General features: G+C 40.2%; 1 non-coding gene across 1 annotated transcript; it reads right to left on the bottom strand.

The window, feature by feature from the left end:
• Nucleotides 1-11291: 11291 nt before the first annotated feature.
• LOC132629522 (small nucleolar RNA R71) lies at nucleotides 11292-11397 on the bottom strand. Its single transcript, XR_009578293.1, has one exon. It is a non-coding gene; the product is annotated as a small nucleolar RNA R71 (small nucleolar RNA).
• Between the last annotated feature and the right edge of the window lie 8005 nt (nucleotides 11398-19402).

The raw sequence follows: 19402 nt of genomic DNA, 5'->3' as shown, positions 1-19402 counted from the left end.
GCCATGAGACTTATCTTTTTATTCCCTTACCTACCTCCTCTATTATCTATCAAAATAATCCTCTTAAGGCAATTCAGTAACATCACATCCTCTAATGCTGCCAAAAACACTTACACAAGTTAGGACTATATCAAGAGACTCGACATCATCTAATCATATCTCCTGTCAACCGCTACCTTCTTTTAACCACATTCCCAGTCACACTGAAGTATGTCTACATCTTTGAGGAAACATTTAAAATACTCTATTATGAACTTTCAATCATGAGATAGTCGCTTCAAACATAGTAAATCAAGGGGCATTACCAGCTCATTCATATCAAGAAGGAAAAACTATCGGCATACCTACGACAATGTTTGGCAGCGCCTCTGAATCCTAATGAACTGCCATATCATGATAACGGGTCTGACCCCTGCCTGATCCTGACACTTCACTCCTACCTGTGCCTTGGCCTGCTGGTGCACGAACGCTATAGGCTGGGAAAGGTGTTGCTGATGCTGCAGTGACTAGTTTAGTGGGTTGAACTTTACCACCACCACCACTGTTGGTACTGCCATTCCGTGCTGAAGGGCCACCTCTTTGCATGTGGCCTCGGAGAGCAAACTTATAACACACGTCCATATTTATACAATACTCTCATGCATGTCTTTTGCTACACTTCCTGCAAGGAGGATGCTGCTGAAGCTCTAAACCTATACTGTCATGAAACTAGGGGCATTCCTTTTGTAGATGCCCCAATCTTTTACAAATAAAGCATTCATAGATATCCTTCTGATAAGGAGCTGACGACACTCCCCACGGTCTAACGTAAGGCACTGGCTCCTCTTGTGACCCCTCTTACCACAATGGTAGCATATTTTTAGTCTCATGTAGCATTCGCCTAAGTGGCGTTTCCCACAGGTGGGGCAATTCAATATGCTGGTAAAAGCAATCCTCTTCATGCAGACTTTTCTGTTACAGTTATACGGTGGAATTCACGACCCATATAATGGTTTTACGATCCGTGATTCCTGACTGTAATTTCTCTTTTCTTGATCATGTTTTTGTTGAATTTTGGAGAGGAAAACGGTCCGTAGAATATTTGACGGACCGTATAATCCACCGTGAATCCTCCCTTCAGTCTGCTCTTTCTGAGCTTCATCTCCTTGGGCCCTTTTTAAGCCATTTTCCATGTACTTTCCATCAAATGAGCGAAATACCTACAAAAAAGTAATTAACATCCGAAATGACACAAAGTTACTTGAAAACAAGCAAAAATTTACATAAAAAGGCATCAAATGTGCTGTAATTTCACAGCACATTACAAGTCTAGGTCCAGAGTTGAGAATATCACTAGCAAGCTAGGTGGTTACATGACCCTAAAAAAGATTATGCAGAAATGACAATTTAAAAAGAAAGATGAAACTACAAAACTAACACCAGAAGCAGTGAGAGCTCCACCCCAACAGGCTATTGTGAAGCCTAAGTAGGCATGTGTTGTTGACAAGCAGACTGCTCAACTCCCTTCTCAGCAGTTGTTGCAACCATTAGACACACCTGGAAATAGTTCTCCAAGATCACAAGCAGAGAAAATAGTTGCTAGACAGAGGATTCAAGAACTCAATAATGTTAAATTCGATAGCTTAAGTGCTAGTTCAGGAGTTCGAGTGTTACCATAGTTAAACAAGTGAATGTCATCAAACCAATCATTCCTAATAAGAAGGATAAACCCTCTCACTAAGTGTATCTTTTGGAACATAATGGGATCAATAATAAATACAAGAAAAGAGCTAAAAAAAATACATGAATATGAAAGACATAAAACTTATTGGATTTATAGAAACACGAGTGAAAGCTCCCAAGAAGAAGAAGGTAATAAAGAATGTAGCAATGGCAGGAGTGCATTCATAACTATCTCTTAGCTACTAATGGAAGAATATAGGTTATGTAAGACACAAACTACTATACAATACAAAAGATCAAGGAAGAAGCTCAAGTACTACATTGTATGGTTCAATGGACACTATAACACTCCGTAAATAAGAGTTATGTGTGAATGTGTTAAATGAGTATTAATGTGACCTTTTATCCAGGTGAAGTCATATCTAGATGAGTTTGGATAGAAATAGTTATTTTAAGATCAAGACAAATAGTGGGGTGCGTAAGATTCGATAGAATCGCCTAAGTTTACGCTAGGCCTGAATTCTAACAATATTTTGTGAAAATCTGTTAGGAATTTGAGAAAACTTAAAACATAAAAGTTATAATCCTTTGAAATACCTTTCCAACCATATAAGTACTAGATCAATTGAAATTGTCTACAAGGAGTTATGACCATTTTACCATCGAGTATTTGTGCAGAATTTCCCAACCATAGCATGACAAAGCTAGAAACTTTCGTTCGTTGGTGGGGCAATGACCAAGGCCCCAAAAAAGTGGAACTTAGCTTTAAGACACAAATTTCGGTGATTTAAGTCTATTTTCACTTCTACAAAACCTTTTGTCGAATTGTTTCTCCTCTCCTCATGTTCCCACACCAAGATAAGGTTACTTCATGTATTTATAACGAATTCTAACACTCCTACATGGATTATTACCATAGATTAACAATAGTTCATCCTTCAAACCTTTAGATTCTTGAAAACCGAAGAAAGAGAAATCGAAGGAGACTTTGGGAAATCTCTTAAAGGTATGACCTTTGATCCTTAATGATGTTATTTAAAGGATTTAAACTAGTATAGAGTATTTGAATGATGAGAGTGCATGGGTGATTCATGAGGGGTGTGGGGGGACTCTTAGAATTTGGTTAAAGTTCTGAACTTTATCGTTAATAATCATGGTAGAACTATTTTTGAACTTGGAGGAATACATTTGCTAGCTTTTAGGGAGAATTGAGGTATGTCTACGTCTTCAAACATTTTGATACATGTATTTATGCTTTGAACATATCGTTTGAAACATGTCTACTTTTAGGAATGTTTTGGAAACATGATTGGTTTTGAGAATTCTCTTTTTTGATTGTTTGAACATGTTGAACCGCTAGTTTGGTGGTTGATCCTTGTTGAAATTATTTTCAAATTAAAGCTGATATATGAAAAAGGTCATGTGTGTGTATAGTTAAACCTGGATTGAACATTATACAAATTATGTTATTTTGATGAACATGTTTTTCCCTAATAAAGATGATTAAGCTTATTTTCTAAATATTGAAGCTTTAAATATGTTTTGTCGTTGAATGGGTTTCTTGAAATTGAATGAATGATTTGAACAAGATTTCTAAATTGATTATGGCTTGCAATACCTCTATTGTGTGAAGATGACTTGAGAAGTGAATTAATTTATAAGACATGATTGATGATTCGGTTAATATGTCATGACATGTATTTGTTTGTGTTTGGGCCCATATGGGCAAGTTGTGCAAGTCCAGAGGATGATTAGCCGTTATAGATCCTAACGTATCACTTTTGAGCATTGTTGTGTCAGTCCAGACGACGATTGACCTCCGTGAAAAAATAACACCAGTGTATCTATTCTTGTGCTAGTGCTGAGGACGATCAGCCTCTGGGGATGGTAACCCCAGTGTATCAAATGGTTATTCGCCGGTGAGTTGGCATGTGTTAATTCTTGGGTTGCCTATAAGTTGACTTGTTGATGATTTCAGGTTCGTAAGTGAAAGACTTAATATGGGAAACATAAATAAGTTGAACTTGATGTATTCTTCATTATTGGTTTCTCACTGATGATTTTTACTAAGTTTGATATTTTACTCTTATCTCTGGATTTCAACTGTTTCATGGATATTGTTTTACTGATTTTGCTATCTTAGTTTGAATTGATAACTATTTCCCCTTTGACACTCACTGAGCACCCAATACTCAGGCATACCATTGTTATTTTTGCTAGTCTGTCAGGTAACATCGACGATCAGGTTTGTGAAACGGGTATGGAGTAGGAGAACTTGCTACTTTCTAGACTATTTTGTGATCCCACATGCTTATTTGTGGGACACCGCTCTATCATTATTTATTTATTTATTTATTTATTTCAGGTTTCGGGATGCGTCAAAGTTAGAAACTTTTTTTTTTATCTATGAAGCTCCATAGATAGTTGTCAGATTGTGGGTAGATGTTGAATGTCTCGTAATACTTTTTGAGGCGTTTTCCACGTTTTATTGGTTGAGTATTCCTATTATAGTTTCGTAAATTTTGATAAGTATGATTATGTTTACATTTAGCTATTTATTACTTTTTCTAAATGAATGTTGAAAGGCTATTGAAAGAGAATAAAAATTTATTGATTTTATAAGGTGCTTCCAGTATTTTTGGTAGCATCGAATGCCTGATGTGCCAGGTTTGAGGTGTGACAAGCTTGGTATCAGAGCCTAGGTTTTAGAAGTGTCCTAGGAATTATCCGTGTCTAGTGGAGTCTTCCTTGTGTAGCCTGATTACCTGCATGATCGAAAGACTACCTAGACATTTATAGGTGTTTCTCATTCTTGATTCTAGATTATGCTATATAGATAAACTTTTTTGTAGGATCTTTCTGACATGTTCGTTACTCGTGCCTTGCATAGATGACTTTAACTCGTATTTTAGATGCTTGACAAGTGAACATTGATGCTATAAGGTGCACATTAATTGTGATTTATAATTTGATGGACGGTATGATGTCTCGTGGAATTCAATGGTAAGTGCTTGATGGATATATGGTAATTGTAGGGTATGGTTGCTGATGTTTTGAGACATGTATGAAAATGGCCTTTGTCCTAATTACAAGAAAAATTCTGCCGGAATTTCGGTAGCACAAAGAGATTTGTTAATATGGATAGGGTTTCCAATGAAATAGACACACTCTTAATTAAGAAAAAAGGTTTACACTCGTCTAATATCAAGTTACGGGTGATGACGTTTTGAGAGAGAGTGCATGTGATATTCATTGTGTCTATGAAAGAAGAGGTTACAAGCTTAAATGAGAGTATGTGATGAGTAGGTGATTGTAGTCCAAGTTGGAGAAACCATTGCTGACTTAATTGAATTAGAAATTGTGAACTTTGATGTGATCATGGGGATAGATTGGCTTTATGAGTGTTACGCAAATTTGGATTGCCGATAAAAAATAGTTTGGCTTGAGTTTCCTGATGAACCTGTTATAAAGTGGGAGAGTGTAATTACTGAGCCTTGAGGTAAGTTTATTTCTTATCTTAAGGCTCATAAAATGATCTCAAAGGAGTGTATTTATCATCTAGTTGTTGTCAACCATACTTAATCTGTAGTGCCCGAATTTGAATCAGTTCCTATAGTTAATGAATTTTCCGAAGTGCTTCCCTAAGATCTTCCAGGTATCCCACCTGATAGATTCATTCACTTTGGGATAGATATTATTCCCGATACTCAACCAATCTCTATTCTGTCGTATTGTATGGCTCCAACAGAGATACGGGAATTAAAGGACTTGTTGCATGAAGATTTTATTACTATACCCTGAACGGGATAACGAGCCTGATTGTATCTATTACTTGTCAATGGGCTTTTGTGATTATAGTGTCAGGTTTCAATTCATTCATCAAAGGGACAAGAATTCGGTAGATTGTTGTTATTTTTATTTTGGAGTAACAAAGGATTGAATCTTTAGGGCTCATTTCCATGTAATTTTGCTAGATCAGTGATTTTCATGTTTTCAATTGGCGTTGTTCTTATGATTAGATGGGTTTCTTGTGGGTATCCCAGACTATTGTTTCTAGATGTGTAAAGTTTTTTTTTGTTGGTCATTTAGAAAGTATATATTTACATGAAATATTCTGTGCAGTTACAATCCTAGATCCACCTCTAGTGATTGCAATTTAAAAGTTCTTTTTTTTTCCAGCTTTGGGGTTGTTGTTTTCAATGTAATATGTGGGAAAGACTTGGAATGTTAACATGAATTGATTATACCAGCCTTATTAAAAATTAACTGGATTTGATACTTTCGGCCTTATCGAAATCAAATATAACAGGCATTGATGGTATCGTATTTTGTGAACTGACGACAGGTTTTTATAGCGATGGGAGCTACTAGAGGAGAATACCCTAAAAGAGTGAGTCAACCTGTTTGCCAGGTAGATTTTCATTACATACAATGCCATCAGTTTTAGAATGTTAGGTGTTTTATTGAATGATCAAATTTAGAAGAATATATGGTTTTTGAATTTGATAGCTAATTATTTGTTGTTCAACAAATAAGTCATTTGAATAGGTTGATTGTTCATCAACTTCAGTGTTTACTTTTCCACTTTAAATTTGATATTACTCATTACAATGTAGTTTAATTTTCATATGAATTAAATCATTTGTACTACTTATTGCGTGGGAGACATGTGCAACACACATGTTCACAATTAGCATATTAAAAAATGCAACGACCCGTTTGGTCGTTATAGCCTTTCCAGTATTTTCGCCCTTTCCCGAGCAGTGATTAGCTTATTTTTTACCCGAGGAAACTGTTGGCACGCTTCCCAAGATGTCTAGATCGGGATTCGGGAAACTTTTGAAATATAGGCTTGAAGTGGAAAGGAGTTGACCCAAAGTTGACTCGGTCCACGAGAGCTCCGTTAGAAATTTCGAGGCCACGGGCGCTTTCGTAGCGGGTTTTTATGTGTGTCTATGTGTATGGTATGTGAGCAGATGACCTCGAGAATTAGTCAGAAAATTGGATCAAATGGTGAAACTTGGGAAATATTTCTGGTGTCTGGTGTCCGATGTAGCAGCACCAGGACCGTTGTAGCGGTGTGGTTACCGCTGCAGCGGTGAATTGATTTCTGGCCTTGACCGTTGTAGCAGTCTGCTCAGCCACTGGGGTAGTCCCGCTAGTGCGGTAAGGGTGACCGCGGGAGCGGTCGACGAGCAGTTTTTATGAGTATAAAACCCAAAATCCTAGTCATATTTCTATTCCGACTTGAGAGCTTTGTGGAGGCGAATTGGAGTGTTTTCAAGTGATTTCTTCCCTAAGGTAACATTCCTACCTTATCATGGTTTCATTAACGTCTCTTAATCGTCTAGCATAAACTGGAATCCATAGAATCTAATGGGTCTTCATATGGGTTCTTGAGTTGAGCTCTAAATCATTTTTGGTTCCTAGAATCTTCCTAAATAGTAAATTTAATGTTTAATATGCTTGAATATGTTGGGAACAAACTTCTAGATTCATAATTTCCATAAAAAGCTTAAGATTAAAAGAAGGGTTTTATGGGTTTTCTTCCTAATGGGTTCTTGGCTTTGAAATCTTGTACCATTGGTTGGGTTAGTTTCATTAAGCATGAATTTGATGATTATAAACTATATAAACATATTTCTTCCATTTTTAGAGGTAAAATTTCATGAATTAAAGTTAGGGTTCTTAGACCCAAATTTGGGGATTTTCATATTAATGATGATTTTGAGAATTAATTGAGCAGTCCTATAATTAAAGTAATGGGTTTTGACATTTTATTATTGAATTTGGTATTTGGTCATGAAATTTCCGTTTTTCCCTTAAAGTGTTGGAATTTTACCCGAATAGAAAGTAGCCAATATGGGTATCATTATTCATGGTATCTTACATAGAATTCATATGTGATAGTGTTTAACTATTTTCATACGCTTCGAAAGACAGGGCAAGATGTGGGTTCGTGGCGCCTGTTCGGCTGCTAGGTAGGTTATGGCTTCCCTTTCGGTAGACTCCGGTTAGTTTCATATATTCGCTTACTAGAAGGAACGGAGAATACATGTGTAGGAAATCGAATCCTAGGATGGTATTGTTGTGTGACTTGTTTATTCGGGCTTATGGCCTGTAGATTCCTTAGGTTGTTTGATGTGGTTGTTCTTGAACATCGGTGAATTTGTGTGACTTGGGAGTCGCAGATAGAACTTATTTTTGTGCCTAATGATGAAAATTTCCCGTAATATGTGATTACTTGTGTTATGCCATTATTAGTGAAATCTAATGGATAAATGGGAGGATAAAATATACCAACGATTGTGACTGAAATCTAAATTAGTTGTGACGAAGGATTTTGAGTGTAAGGTGAGATTCGTGTTCTAAGCTAATAGGCTGATTTAAGGAAGTGGTAATAATATGTATCGATTGATTGACCTGTTGTGTGTTGGGACTAGCCACCCCATTGTGTTGTGCTTGACAGTTCTATTGTGTTGGCTTGATGCCATGAGCTGTTGATAAAGATTAGACCCTGATATTCATCTTGATTTGGATATGTTATCGGCATACTCACTGTTGGTATTGTGATATGATACATTGTTGGCGTACCCCATTATTGGTACTTGTGATATTAAACTTGGTTGTTGATGTTAGTACACACATTGCATACATTCTCACTCATTCATGATGCATGGCTGAAACCGGTAATGATCCAGTATCGTTGATTTTCATAGCCACTGTTGGTATTATGATATGATATAATGTTGTCATACCCACTGTTGGTATTGTGATATGATGCATTGTTGGCGTACCCCATTGTTGGTACTTGTGATGTTAAACTTGGTTGTTGATGTTGATATACGCATTGCATACATTCCCACTTGTTTATATTCATGCATGGCCGATACCCAGTGATAATGCGGTATTTTTGATTGAACGAAATTGATATTTGACAAACTCTTTTATTTGAGTGACTGTGAGGAGACCGATGTCCAATGAGCTATTTCGATCATCGTTGTTGGATGGCCGATTCCAATGTTATCCCGAAATCATTCTTAGTGCATGGACTCCGCGGGTATCCCAGAGTGGTGCCGGTGAGACTCCTTCTGTGAGAAATTATCCAGGGTCTCGTCTGTCTGTTGGGCAATGATCTGGGATGGGTGGCACTTAGACTTCGTGAGTCACACTGGGTTGTGCTACTGAGACGTTGATTTTTTCGTCCGGAGTACATGTGTACACCTCATTTCCTTGGCATGACATTGCATTCATATATCTTGCATTGCATTGCATTATGGCTTGTATGAGATGAATTGGTGTTTACTTATGATGATTGAATTCGGATTGATTTATTCAGACTTGGCACCTTTGGGATTAGATGCTTTACTTAGGCAATGACGTGCACTTGAATCTGGATTCATTGATTGAACTTGTTGAGGTATCCCATAGACCGTCCGTAAGGTTAGTTATATGTTTGGTCTCTATGTGATGTAAGATAACGGGGGTCTTAATGATGAGTTGACTACTAGACTGAAATGGCTGATTTAATGACATGTGAGTTCCGAGATCGTTGTGAGATTTATTGGTGAATTATTAGGGTGAAATTAATGCTTAAAGGCATTGATATACAATGTGTGGTAGATAGATGTATGACTTGATTGGGTTGTTATCATGTTTATCTGTGAATTCTTTTCACACCACAGTCGATACTTTTCATCTATAAGTTTTACTTGTTGTTAAGCAAGTCGTTGTGATTTTACGTGTTTTTTTTTGGTGTTTTTCAGGAAAAGGATCAGATTTGGCATGACAACAGTTAAAGATGCAAAATCAGGGCGTAAACTTGGTTTACGGTCCGTATTCCACAATACGGGCCGTATTCCAGGGTCGTATTAAAGGATTCCAGAAGCAGAAAGTCAAGCTGAGGAAGATGGCAAAATACGAGCTGTGTTTACGGACCGTGTTTCAGTTTACGGCCCGTCTTCCAGCACGTGTTTAACCATTCAAGCACTGGCAGAAGAAAGGCTGAGTTGGCGAAGGTGAAAGACGATCATGCTGTTTACGGACCGTAAACCACTTTACGGTCCGTATTTCAGACAACAACTGAAAAGTTAACTTGGGCGTGAATCGTTTTACGGTCCGTAAAGTGATTTACGGACTGTATTTCATCATGACGGGACTGAAGTGAAAAATCTGTAACTTGTGTATTTTCCAAACCTTATAAATAGTCTTTGTAGGGTTTTTATTAGGTCATTCAGTATATTTTTACCTTTGTCTTAGAACATAAACTTCTCTTTGAAGTTTTGAAGATTCAAACATCAATTCAAGTATTCTCAATTCCTTTTACATTCCAAAGTAAGCACTTATGAATTCTTCAATTTATTTTTGCTTGTTCTTTGTCATGAATAACTAAAATCCCTTACTAGGGTTGTGAACCCAATGATGGGTATTTTGTGATTAGGTTTGTGATTGTTATACAAATAATGGATTATTAGGGTTTAATTATTCTTCATTCTTCATTCATAATTAATGGTTGCAAACATTGATTAAAGCCATAAACCCTAAATTTATTTGGAAAAATAATTAGGGTTGGTAAGAATAATTAACAAGAACTCAAAGCTTTAACCCTTGTTTAATAAATTCACTTAGGAATAAGAGGAATTTACTTGGCATGATTAATCGTTCTTCATAATCACTTTCTTATATTTGGGAAAATCATAGAAAGATATAATCTTTATTTATTGGGAAATAGTAGAGATTCGCCTAGAGATTAAGTGCATTCATATAATGATCCATTATAAGTATATCAAGATCAATACCCATGATCATATGCTCCATCTGACGGGGACACAACCTTAGTTTCTTTTACCATAAATATTTACCAAAGCAATAATTTAGCAACTAGTTATAGAAAAACCAGCTTTTACACAACTTATCGGATTAAGACATTAGATCTAAAACTTAGCATCTACAAGTTTAGTAAACTTTTCACACCCTATTCCCTGTGGGATTCGACCCCAACCTTGTTGGGTTACTATATTTGACAACGTCCGCGTTATACCATTAATAGGTGTAATTTGAGCGTATCAAATTTTGGCGCCGTTGCCGGGGAATGCGGTTTTGAAATTACTAAATAGTGTTTGCTTTGATTGAAGTCTGTTGCTTAATTCGTCACACCTTGTCTGCTACTTGCGTAAATAAGGTGATCATGAATCGACATCAGCAAAATCAACGAGCTGACAACCAAGGAAATATGGTGAACAATCAGGCGAATGAACCAGTTGATGAAAATATTTTAGCTGAATTTGTTCCGGAGGAAGACTATGCATCTCCTATTATTCAGCCTCGATTTGGAGCCACTACTGTGAAAATTGACTCCACTCTATACCAGTTGTTGAAGCTTGAGGGATACTTTCGGAACACTACCGAGAATGACCCCCACCGTCATTTGAAGAATTTTGTGGATGTGTGTGCTAATCACATCCAGAACAATGTTTCACAATATGCTATTCGGTCGAGGTTATTCAAATATTCCCTAGCTGGAGAAGCAAGAACATGGTTTGAGAAGCTGCCCCGGAATTCTATTACTTCATGGGCAGAAATGACAACTGTTTTTCTCACAAAGTGGTATCCCCCTAGCAAAAGAGCTGAAATTCGTGATAAGATATATGAATTTAAGCAGCGACCGGGGGAACAACTATATGAAGCATGGGAGAGATTCAAGGAGTATTTGCAGGACAGCCCGAATCATGGTTTTCTGGATCATATATTGATGGAGAAGTTCTATCGAGGATTAGACCCAGTGTCATAGTCAGTGGCTAATAATGCAGCTGATGGTTGTTTTATGAACAAGACCTTTCAACAAGTGACCACCATACTTAACAGGCTGACAACTCATAATCAGGCTTGGCACTCAAACAATGCCGATGTGGTACCATATGGTAGTGCTATGATCCAAAATATGGTGAGGGAGAATCAAGACACCCAGCAAACATTGGCAACACTTGCTACAAATATTGCCTTGCTGACAAAGAAATTTGATGAAACTCAAATCAAAAAGGTAAATGTTTGTGAAGATAATACAGTCTTGCCGCAAGGGATGTACCATGCTCAAGATGGTCCGTTCCTTGAGGGCCCATCTAGGCAGGTTGAAGATGCCAACTATGTCAACAACCCTCAAGGGGGTCATCAGAGACAGAATTACCAAGGTGGCTATCAGAGTCAAAATCAATGGAGACCGCAGCAAGGCCAAGGCCAAGGTGCTTACAATAATTCTGGTAACTACAACAACAATTTTGGTGGTGGAAATCACAGGAGTTATAACAACAGCAACAATTTTGGGAACAAGAGTACAAATCCTTATATACCACCTAAAAGTGAGTCATCAGAGCAAGGTAGTTCGAAGGTTGAAGCAATGCTTGAGCAGATTCTGGCAAACCAATCTAAGTCCGACAGAACTTTATCTGGGCTGACAGAAACAGTGGGGTCCCATACAGCAGCCATTCAGAAGCTTGAGTCGCAGATGAGGAACATTTCTAGAGAGCAGCACCCTCCTAAAAAGGGAGGACTTCCGAGTGACACTGTTCCAAATCCCAGAAATGGGGGAGGCGGTATAGACCGTGCGTTTGCCATCAGTACTAGGAGTGGTAAAACAATACAAGGGGCTGCGAAGAGAATGATTGATCTTGAGCCGATAAATGAATAAAATGAGGTGCAGCCTGAAGCACCCATTACTGCTGATGAGATTCCTGCTGACAAAAAGGTTCCTGAAATTCCAGAGATAGTGACGGAAGCTGATAACACAAGTAAGCAAGCTGTAAAAGGGGCCCTCCACCCTTTGACACAGCTTTTCAAATCTAAACCCCCGTTTCCTTAGAGGATGGTAAAAAAGAAGGAAGATGCTAAATTTGAAAAATATTACGATCAGCTGAAGCAATTATCTCTAAATTTTCCCTTCTTGGAAGCCGTCAAGGAGATGCCCGGTTTTGCAAAATATTTGAAGGATTTGCTGACCAAGAAGAAGACGGTTCAACATGATACCGTGAGTTTGACTCACACTGTGAGTTCCATCATCTCAACCACACTTGTTCAGAAAAAGGGAGATCCTGGAGCGTTCACCATTCCTTGTTCTATTGGGCACCATGATTTTGCTCGTGCCTTGTGTGATAATGGGGCGAGTATAAATTTGATGCCCCTTGCTATATATAAACAATCAGGTTTGGGGATGCCAAGGCCGACTACAATGAGATTGCAGATGGCTGATAGGTCTATCAAAAGACCAATTGGGGTGGTAGATGATGTAATTGTGCGGGTTGGTGATTTTATGTTGCCCGCTGATTTTGTGATCCTTGATTGTGCTGTTGATCGGGACATTCCTATCATTCTGGGGAGACCTTTCCTTGCAACAGGGAGGGCTCTTATGGATTCGGAGAAAAATGAAATCAAGTTCCGAATCAACAATGAAGAAGTGATTTTTCAAGCTAGCAAAGGGATGAAGTTACCAAGTGCCTATGAGAGCATTTCGGTAATTGATTCAATTGATGTTGTTACTAATGCAGTAGAGTTCAAAATGGAAGAAGAGAACTTGGGTGAGGCATTGGCTGGGATTCTGATGAATTTCGATGCTGAAGATATGAAAGACTATGAGGAAACAATTAATTCACTTGTTGGGTTGGGCTCATACACATACCAACCAAAGAAGCTGAGTCTTGATCTGGAAAGTAGAACAACTCTTCCAGCAAAGCCTTCAATCATTGAGCCACCTAGATTTGTGCTTAAGCAGCTCCCATCACACTTGAGATATGAATTCCTTGGTCCCGACAACACATTACCAGTGATTGTGTCCGTTTCATTGACTGAGGAGCAGATTGTGCAACTTTTGGAGGTATTAAGAGAGTATAGGCGTGCTATTGGTTGGACCATAGCATATATTCGACGTATCCCATCTGGGATCTGTGAGCACAAAATCCAGTTGGAGGATGGCAGCAAACCAAGTGTAGAGCATCAGAGGCGACTAAACGAGAACATGCAAGAGGTTGTCAAGAAAGAGATAATCAAATGGCTAGATGTAGGCGTGGTTTTCCCTATTGCTGATAGTAAATGGGTGAGCCCGGTCCAATGTGTTCCTAAGAAAGGCGGCATCACTGTTGTACCGAATGCTAAGAATGAGTTGATCCCGACCAGAACTGTCACAGGTTGGAGAGTTTGCATGGATTATCACAAGCTCAACACAGCCACGAGCAAAGACCATTTCCCTATGCCCTTCATTGATCAGATGTTGGATAGACTAGCAGGGCGTTCTTATTATTGTTTCCTCTATGGTTATTCAGGTTACAATCAGATCAACATTGCTCTGGAAGATCAGGAGAAAACCACGTTCACTTGTCCTTATGGGACATTTGCATTCAGTCGGATGCCTTTTGGTTTGTGTAATGCACCAGCGACTTTTCAGAGGTGCATGATGTCAATCTTCTCCGACTTGGTGGAGGATTTCTTGGAGGTGTTCATGGATGATTTTTCCGTGGTGGGTGACGCATTCGATGATTGTGTTGGCCATCTGGGTCAAGTGCTAAAAAGGTGCGAAGAGACAAATCTGGTGCTGAACTGGGAGAAATGCCATTTTATGGTGAAGGAAGGAATCGTCCTCGGTCACAAAATCTCTGAAAGGGGAATCGAGGTCGATCAAGCAAAAATTGATGTGATTTCCAAACTTCCTCCACCTATCTCAGTAAAAGGTGTTCGCAGTTTCTTGGGGCATGCTGGGTTCTACAGGCGCTTCATCAAAGATTTCTCTAAGGTTGCACATCCTTTGTGCAAGCTTCTTTAAAAAGAGGCTAAATTTGTGTTTGATGAGAAGTGCCAGAAGGCGTTTGAAGAGTTAAAAGTGCGTCTCACTACTGCACCTATTATTATTTCTCCTGACTGGTCCTTACCATTCAAACTGATGTGTGATACTAGTGGTTTAGCAATAGGTGCTGTGCTTGGGCAGAGGCACAATAAAATTATGCACCCGTTCTATTATGCTAGTAGAACGCTGAATGCTGCACAGATGAATTACACAGTGACGGAGCAAGAGCTGCTTGCCATTGTGTTTGCTTTCGAAAAATTTCGGGCCTACTTGTTGGGGTCCAAAGTTGTGGTTTATACTGATCATGAAGCCTTGAGATACCTCATGGCAAAGAAGGAAGAAAAGCCGCGACTGATCAGATGGGTGCTACTGCTGCAAGAGTTCGATTTTGAGGTAAAAGACCGAAAGGGCACTGAAAACCAGGTGGCTGACCAACTCTCTCGGCTTGAAGAAGTTGAGAAACCGTCTGATGAGCTTGATATAGATGATGCGTTTCCAGATGAGAGGGTGTTGGCAGTGTCAAAGGAGGTAGCACCATGGTATGCTGATTTTGCAAACTATTTGGTAACAGGTATAGTTCCCGATGATATCAAAACTTACCAAAAGAAGAAATTCTTGCGGGATGCATGGCAGTATTATTGGGACGAGCCTTATTTGTTCCGCACATGCGCTGATAACTTCATTCGGCGTTGTGTCTCAGAAAGTGAAGTGATGGATATTCTAAAGGCATGCCATGACTCTCCTGTTGGGGGTCATCATAGCGGAAACCGGACTGCAGCCAAGGTACTTGAGAGCGGCTATTACTGGACGACTATTTTTCATGATGCTAATCTGTTGGTGCGGTCCTGTGATCAGTGTCAAAGGCAAGGGAATATAGGCAGAAGGCAAGAGATGCCTATGAATTTTGTTTTGGAGGTGGAAGTGTTCGATTGCTGGGGAATCGACTTTATGGGACCGTTTGTGAGTTCTGGTGGAATGAAATACATCTTGGTAGTTGTGGATTATGTGTCCAAATGGGTTGAGGTGGTGGCTTTACCCAATAATGAGGCCAAAAGTGTTATGGGGATCCTTAAGAAAAACATATTTACTCGTTTTGGTACTCCGAGGGCGATAATCAGCGATGGTGGATTCCACTTTTGCAATAAAGCGTTTGCGGCACTGATGGAGAAATATGGTGTGAAGCATAGGGTGGCAACGCCTTATCACCCTCAGACAAGTGGACAGGTTGAAGTGTCCAATAGGGAAATTAAAAGTATTCTAGCAAAGACAGCGAATGCCAATAGAACTGATTGGGCCCGAAAGCTCGATGACACTCTATGGGCATACCGGACTGCTTTCAAGACTCCAATTGGGACTTCACCCTTCAAGCTTGTATTCGGGAAAGCTTGTCATTTGCCGGGTGAACTCGAACACAAGGCTATGTGGGCGCTAAAGAAGCTGAACATGAACTGGGAGGAAGCAACCAAGCTGCGGTTGTTTCAATTGAATGAGATGGATGAATTTCGCTACCAGGATTATGAGAGTGCAGCCCTTTATAAAGAAAGGATGAAGCAGTACCATGACAACAAAATTCTGAAGCGAGAGTTCTACAAGGGTGACTCTGTATTACTGTTTAACTCTCGACTGAAGTTGCTACCGGGTAAACTCAAATCCAGGTGGTCTGGTCCGTTTGAGGTGGTAGATACCTCACCCCATGGCGCGGTTGAATTGAAGTCCGGAGATGGTACTCGGACATTTAAGGTAAATGGGCAGAGATTGAAGCACTACCACGGAATGGTCTCGGAAGGTAGGATTGTTGATCGCTACAGGTTGAAACACCTGGGAACAAACAATGAGCTGGTGTACCAAGACAAGGAGTGATTGGTCACCACCGTCGTGCCGCGACGCTAAATCAAGCGCTTCTTGGGAGGCAACCCAAGTGTAATGTTTATTTTTTTCGTTATTGTTATTCGTACATATAGGGTAATGGTTGTTTTGGTGCAGGAAGATATGACAGAAAAATTGTGCTGAATTGCAGGTAAGTCCAGTTGTCAAACACTGTTCCGCAACAGTGCAAAAGACGCCTGAAGTTTACGGACCGTATTTCATAATACGTCTCGTAAACCAGGTCGTCTTTAACAATGCTGCAAAACAGTGAGCAAGGTAATGAACATGTTGGTTTACGATCAGATTTACGGACCGTATTATGAAATACAGTCCGTCCTACATGGTCGTAAACCAACATCAGACACTGCAGTGTACTGTCCACCATAATACCTCTAAAGACGGGACGTAAATCCATTTACGGACCGTATTTAGAACAAAAAAAAAAATTAATAACGCAACAGTTAAATAAAACGGACACACCTATTCAAATGCCCTCCATTATTTCCTCCTACACCACGATCCCCCTCCATCTTACGCTTTTTCTTTTTAGTTTATTCCATCCCCACAACTTCCCATCACCTTCCATTCTCCTCACCACCATAATTACACCAACCCCATTCACCAACTGATCATCTCACACCCATTCATATCCCTTTCTGCCCTGCCCTAGGTTTTAATTTTGTTGGGGATTCAAGTGCTTTCTCTAAAAATCTGTGCATACAGTAGTCACGTTGTTCTTCATCAAAAAGGTATGATTGGTTTTCCTTATTCTTCTACATCTGTGATTTTGAACTTAGTGCTAAGTGATTGTTTAGACTGGGTTTGTGAAATTCTGCATTTAATACCTTGGTTCATGATCTTGTGGGGGATAAATAGGTTTAATCCTTTCCAATTTTTGTGGGTCAGTGTTAATTACACCCATATGGGTTGGAGGGCATTCCATACTTCGAATTCAAAATTTGTAGTTTTGGTCTGCCAACCAATGGCTTGACTCTGTGAGAATTATGCGAATTGGTAGAAAATAGGTGAAGTCTGAGTAACCTAAGCCCCGAACACAATGTGAAACCAAGATGAGCAATGAAAGTTTGAAATTAAAAAAAAAGTGTCTGTCTGTGGTGCGTAACACGACCTCACTTTACGGACCGTATTACAAATTACGGTCCGTATTTGAGCGTGTCTAAATGAACAGCATGTTGTCACAAGAAAAGAGCAGTTTACGACCACACTTTACGGACCGTATTTCAATTTACGGTCCGTATTTAAGGTTAACAGGAACAGAATGTTATCGACAAAACTGCCCAGTTTACGATCACACTTTACGGACCGTAAACTGGTTTACGGTCCGTCTTTTGTGTTTACGCCCACTGACAGCACAAATATTTGGAACAATCTAATGATCTTACTTTTGTATTTTTTAGGAATGGGTCACAAAAGGAAAGCAATGAAAGAGGGGGCACACAGCACGGGCAACAGGAAGAAGGCGTGCTCGGGTTCCAGATTAATAAATGAATCTTCCGATTCGGAAGGGGAACATTCGGGGTCCGAGTACGCCGAGGTTATACCTCCACCCAAAGTCAGGGGGGCCCCCGCCCAAGCTACAGTGGCAATCACATCTACGCTGCCCCCAACTATGACCCCGTCTAAATCTACATCGGAAGCCTCTCAGTCTGAGGGGGGGAATTCGGACGCGGAAGCATCAAGCAGGGGAGCTGCCACCCAAAACTACACTAGAGAGTGACTCAGCAGGGTTTAATGAGGACAGTGATTCAGTTGCTGATACGCCGCCTGAGGGTCGCAAGCTGGTCGTCAGGACAAACCAATTAGATGAAGAGAAGCTGCGGTTCTCAATAAATGGGTCGAAGGAGTTATATGATAAATGGATGGCCGGGACAGGGCCTAGTGGACAGCCGCTGCGGAAAATATTTGAAGAACGGCGGCTGATTTTCGATGGTATTTCAGCTCATCCACAGCTGGATGAAACCATCAAAGGGTACAAGTTAGATGCATTCACTCATGAGCCGGGAGAGTATGCTCCGCATATTGTTCGGGAGTTCTATGCTTCATATGGGGCTGTCCTAATGTCAATGAAGAAGCGGAATCATGCTTGGCATCAGATTCCCATGCTGGAAAATGTGACGATCCGGAACTCCCTCGTCGATATTTCCTCCACCGCCATCAACAAGGTCCTGTTTGGTGATGATTTTGTGGCTCCTACTGATCTGAGCTTGTTTTTAGACAAACGAGACAGGAAGGACAAGAAATCCATCAGGGAATGGACTACGGTGCTTATTACATCTGAGTCACATGAGCAAAAATGGACTAATGATGGCAAGGTCAAGATCACTAAAAGCTGTTTGTCCACCGAGGCTAAATTTTGGTGGACCTTGATGCGGTACAGGATCACCCCCACTCAGGCAGATAATACTCTGTCCACTAGTCAGGCAGTCACTATTGCGTCTTTCATGTCCAGGTACCCGATGAATATTGGGGAGATGATAGCTGAGGAGCTGCATATGCGGGCACACAAGCCCAATCAGAACATGGTATTTCCTTGTCTTATCACAGCATTGTGTCGCTAGGCCAAGATAATTCCGCTTCCAGTGTGGGACGATACCCTCCCAGCTGTGCATGTAGGGGATTGGAGGAAAAACAAGGTGATAAGCAAGAGAGATTGGGAGGCAGATCTGTCCGGTGAGGACGACGACACTCAGCTGGAGTTGAGTCCGAACCGTGCTTATGGGACTGATCCAGTAGGGGTCGAGTTTGATGCTGCTACTACTAGGCCTGAGGCTCCCATGACAGCGATTCCAGAGACAGTCTTTTCACAGGCTGATGCAGCCACCGTGGGTATTTCTGAGGCACGACCTCCTCCACCACATCCGGCTACACAAGGTCCTCCTTCGGGGTCTGCCACTGCTGCGGCGACAGCCGAGCTGGCTGATCCAGAACTGGCACTGCTTCACTTCAGCCCTGCTAACTACAGCCAGATTGCAGTCAAAGCAGTGCAGACTGAAAGGCAAGTAGACAAAATCTTGAAACAGTTCCGGC

Source organism: Lycium barbarum, chromosome 2 (assembly GCF_019175385.1).
Source record: "Lycium barbarum isolate Lr01 chromosome 2, ASM1917538v2, whole genome shotgun sequence".
NCBI lineage: Eukaryota > Viridiplantae > Streptophyta > Magnoliopsida > Solanales > Solanaceae > Lycium > Lycium barbarum.
Note: the sequence above shows the minus strand (reverse complement) of the source record. Positions and strands in the feature narration are given on the sequence as shown.